We start from the raw sequence: 5,627 nt of genomic DNA, 5'->3' as shown, positions 1-5,627 counted from the left end.
CAGTATACGCTCTATCACCAAGGCCATATTTTCCAATTACCAATCCTCCCTCTTTGTTTACAATGTTCACATTCCAGTCAATAGTTATCAGTACATCTAGACTATAAATTTTGATCAATTTTTTAACTGATGAAGTTGGTGGAATTAGTCAATTTCCTCAATAGTGGTTGGTGCATAAACTTGAATAATGGTCATATTAACTGGTCTTCCTTGTAGACATAAGGATATTATTCTATCATAGACAGCATATACTTCAAAATAGATCTTGATTTACTTTTTTGGTGACAAATGTGATGCCATTTCTGTTCAGTTTTTCATCCCAGCATAGTATGAGTCCTGGTGAGGCACTGTAGGATAATGCACTGAATCACTAGGTCGGTTTGAACTGCAAGTTCATTGGCTCAAACTCACCAGCCACTCCTTGGGAACCCTATACAGGGTTGTTATGATTCAGAATTGTCTTAATTGCAGTTAACAACAGCAACAACCCATATGATTCAAAATGGCCAGTACCAGTCATTTCAGCTCACCAATACCTAAGATCCATCACTCTTTGGTCACTTTATTGTACTTTGGTGACTTGTGTGTCACTGTGATGCTGGGAGATATACCATCAATATTTTAAATATCACAGGATAACCATGGTGAACAGGTTTCAGGAGAGATTCCAAACTAGGAGGAAGGAGAGGCAGACTAATTCTGAAAGTTTAGCCGCTGAAAATCTTATGGATACCAGAAGAACATTGTCAAATATAGTGCTGGAAGATGAGTCCCTAAAGTTTGAAGACACTCAAAATATGAGCTACCTACTCAAAGTAGAGTTGACCATAATGTATGAATGGAGCAAAGTGCTCACGACCTTCATTTATTGATGAGACACAATTCAAAATAAGCAGAAATAGCTCCATATATCCATTAATAATAGGAACATGAAATATATGAAGCATGAATCTAGGAAAATTGGAGGTTGTAAAAAATGAAACAGAAAACATAATATTAGTATTATAGATATTAGTGCTGCACACTGCTACAGAAAACCTTTTTTAAAATGTTGAAGAGCAAAGATGTCAGTTTGAGGATTAAGGTGTGCCTGACCCAAGCCATGGTATTTTCAATAACCTCATATGGATGTAAAAGTTGGACAGTGAATAAGGAAGATCGTAAAAGAATTGATGCATTTGAGTTATGGTGTTGGAGAATATTGAAAGTACAATGGGCTGCCAAAAGAACAAACACAGCTGTTTTAGAAGTACATCCAGAGTGCTCCTTGGAGGCTAGGATGGCCAGACTTCACCTCTCATACTTTGGACATATTGTCACGAGGGACCAGTCATTGGAGAAAGATATCATGTTTGGCAAGGTGGAAGATCAGAGAAAAAAGAGGAAGACCCCCAGTGAGATGGATTGGCAAAGTGGCAGCATCGATGGACTTAAGCGGGGCAATAACTGTGAGGTTGGCCCAGAACCGGATAGTGTTCTGTTCTGTTGTGAATAGGGTTGCTATGCATCTGTACCAACTCGATGGCACCTAACAACAACAACATAGGGTTTTTGAGGAGCATCAGATGGGTTTGAACTGCCAGACATGTAGTTATCAGTCTAGTGTTGATCCTATAGCACCACACCAGGAATTGGTGGTTCAAAGCCACTAGCTGCTCCTCAGAAATCCTATACAGGGTTATTATGAGCCAGAACTTACTTAACAACAACAACAAATTATCCTTTGGTTGATTTTTGACTCATGATGACCCCAGGTGTGTCAGAGTGGAAGTATGCTCCAGAGAGTTTTCAGTGGCTGAATTTTCAGACGTAACCTTCAGATCAGTTTTCCAAGGCACCTCTCAGTGTACCCAAACTTCCATCCTCTCAGCATACAAATATGGTAAGCATTTGCACCAGCCTGGGACTATAATTTAACATTAACCCCAAATGTAACCCACTGCCATTAATTCATATTGATCCAAGAAAACAGAATGTTGTTGTTGTTGTTGTTTTTGTTAGATGTGGTTGGTACTGACTTTGAGTCGGTACTGACTCATAGTGACCTTATACACAGTAGAATGAAACACTGATCAATCCTGGGCCAACCTCACTATCATTGCCACGCTTGAGCCTAGTGATGCTGACACGTTTTCAATCCATTTCACTGGGGGTCTTCCTCTTTTTCTTTGACCATCCACCCTACTAAATATGATCTCCTTCTCCAGCTATTGGTCTCTCCTGACAATATGTCCAAAGTATGAGAGATGAAGTTTGGCCATCCTGGCCTCCAAGGAGCACTCTGGCTGCACTTCTTCCAACACAAAATAGAACTGCCTTATAAGAAATTTTCCATTAAGCTACTTAATAGGTTTATTTTATCATTTACTAAGTAGTTCAAATTTAGGGTTATGAATTAGCCTTAGACTTAATTTTAAATTATATCCTTCTTTGTTAGTCCTCCCCTGAACTATGCCCCCAGAGTGAACATTATCAATATAAATATTAGAATCATAGAATGCTTGTTGTTGTTGTTGTTAAGTGCCATCGAGTCGGTTCCGACCCATAGCGACCCTGTAAAAAGGTTTCCGAGGGTGTAAATCTTTACAGGAGTAGAAAGCCTTATCTTTCTCCCGCGGAGCAGCTGGTAGTTTCGAACCGCTGACCTTATGGTTCACAGCCCAATTCGTAACCACTACGCTACCAGAGCTCCTTAACAATAGAATGCTTAACAATAATTTAATGCAAGGTCTTATTTTTAAGTATTGCAAAGATAAATCTCAAATAGATTAAGTAAAAAGTTAAATGTATAACTAGTGGTAGAACCAAAGCTTTTGGTTTCTATTTTGTCTCCTTTCACACTATATATGAAGCCATTCTACATGATAAATTGAAGCAACTTAAGTGCAGGACAGAAGCTAGTCTTCTTTCCTAGTCTGAGCAATATTCATTTTCATGAAACTACGAAGAGCCCTCAGATGCTGGGAACTGAATTAGACACAATGGATAATACGTTCCATAAATTTTGCCACTGCTGCTAAATTTATAAATGGGTATACACAAACATGTTTCAGCCAAGAAAACTATCAGTTTCTATATATCATATTTCCCTTGTTCAACCAAGAGTGACAAGTTGACACAAAGTAAATAGGATCACTGTTAGTGCGTTGTTACATATTCTGTCTCTCTTTCGCCTTCTTTTTAAAAATTTAAATACAGCGTCTTTTAGACATTGGATTGTTGCAGCAAGAATATCAAGCAGCTGATTCACATGTAAAAAGTTTGGGTCTGTAATTGCAAAAAAAATACTGACAATTAATTTCTAAATATTTAACTCCCATTGACTTGATTGGTTATTCAGTATTTGGCATCATCTTTCCCATATGGGGTATGGTATTCTTCTTTGAGGCATTAACAGAAACCCTAGGTATCTTTACATAGTATTATTCAGGCCATTATTTCATCAAATTGTGATAATTAATGCAGAGCTTATTCTGCTTTCCTTCATCAATTATTCTTGGCCATTTTCCTCATTTATTTGCTCATCAAAGTCAATTCCACAAAACACAACAGTTTTAAAACTATTCTCCACCAATCTGAGAAATCACCATGACACTTTTTAATGCTATGAAATATTGTGTGACTAAATCATTTCCTGCTTTAAAATGCATCAGTAGGCCATAAAGCTTCATGATGTTATTTCCAGAAGAATTCTGAAAGATTTCCTCATATTGTTTCTGAAGTGGCAATCTGAACCACTGAGGTTTCTTTTTGGTATGGTTTGTTTGTTTATGTGTTTGTTTGTGTTATCAGGGAGAGTTTCTCATACTTTAGTGTTGATAAGAATCCTCTGGCTACAACCAAAAACCTCATAGGATTTGGTTATTTGGTTTACAGTTATTGGACAAATAACATTTTTAGTGTTTCTGTTTTAACTCCTAGCTTATTGCATAGTGCCTGGGGTCTTAAAAGCTTGGAAATGGCTATCCAAGTCAAAACAATTAGTCTCTAATCATCTAGAGCAACAGAGGAAGAAGGAGAATCAGGAATAGGAGGAGAATATGGACTATGTGGCTAATTGTTTCCATGAGCCTCTTTGCCAGAACTAACATTACTGAATATTTTGATCAAAGATTCCATATAAGAATCCTGATCAAAAGGGGAAAAATGCAGGAAAGGATTTCAAATTATTATGGACAACAGACTTTCTAGAGCAATGGATGTTCATTGAACCTTTGAAATTATTGATAAGGGTATCCTTGACAGAAGTCTTGTTCAAATCAAATAATAGTTTAGCTTAACTAGTAAAGAAAGGCTGCTTTGAGTATAATGCAGTTTCAAGACCTAGTTCTATGAAATCAAGTTGACAACAGCAACTTCAAAGATAACATAGGGTGGTTTGGGTGGCAGTAGAAAAAGCCAGGTAGGGAAGGCTCTGTGGTGGAGAGACTGGAACTCATGGAGGAAGCACTCACAGAACAACTCCAGAGCTCCAGATCTACCATAAGGTCCAGGACGTCAGTTTCCCGCACTCTCAAGTGAAAAAAAATCACGATATTAAGGAAAATACTGCAAGAATCTACTGCAAGTTAAGAATCTAGAGACAGGACTCCTTCTGCTGCCGTGTCAGGGTTTAGAGGGCGGGGCTACAGCCAGACAAGCTCAGGGAAGCAGCGCTAGAAGAGATGCAGGGACATTTGCAAAAAGAGTCACGGGAGACTCTACACATTTTTCCTTCCTCTTCCCTGTAGTGCCTTCTTTGCCCAGCCCAGACACCTTTAGGCGGGTGGGTGTGCATCCCCCTACCCCCACACCCACCCAAAAAAAAAGATCCAGTGCTGACGCCACAGTTTTCCCATGGTACAGAGAGATGGAGCTTGGCTGCTAATTATGATGTTAGCTCTAGAAACCCAGTCCTAAAGTTGACCTGTGTGGGACCCTTGGTGGATTGAGGCTGTGCAGAAGTGGAAAACCTCATATTCCTTCCGCGTGTGGCTGGTGATTTCAAGCTGCTGACTTTGTAGTTTGCGACCCCATTTGTGACCACTGCGCTACCGGAGCTCCTTGTGCAAAACCCTTACCCAGGCCTATTGTTGTTGTTGTTGTTAACCCTTACCCAGGCCTATAGAGCAAGAAAAAAGCAGGCATGTCAGGCCTGACAGACAAACTATAAAACAATCTGTAAAACCCCCACATAAAAGGACTCAACCATTGCAAGAATTATGCAGTGCACACACAGATACCTAACTGACCTTCAGAGACAAAAATAGTTGACAATGTTTCTACCATTAACTTCTCAATATCTACCTGCACATCACTACTGTAATGATTAAAGGAGGGGCTTGAGTGAATGGACACCCTCACCCACTGCTGGAGGCTTCTACCTTCTACCACACACACAGCCTATGTAGCACAGGACAGTCGTCCACAGCTTTATATTTGTTCCAAAGTGGGGGTTTTTGTCTCTGCATTTATATTACTTCTGATTTTGGTCTTTTAGATTACACATCTTTCATGGAGGTAGGAGCTTTCTCCCTATGTTACTCAAGAAGAGACAGAAATCATGGCCATATAGCCAATCTGTAAGCATACACCATAATATTCCACCACTGAGACAAAAGCCAACAACAGCTGCTAAGCATTACATG

Source organism: Chrysochloris asiatica, unplaced genomic scaffold, assembly GCF_000296735.1.
Source record: "Chrysochloris asiatica unplaced genomic scaffold, ChrAsi1.0 scaffold00012, whole genome shotgun sequence".
Classification (NCBI taxonomy): domain Eukaryota; kingdom Metazoa; phylum Chordata; class Mammalia; order Afrosoricida; family Chrysochloridae; genus Chrysochloris; species Chrysochloris asiatica.
This window is presented reverse-complemented; position numbering follows the sequence as displayed.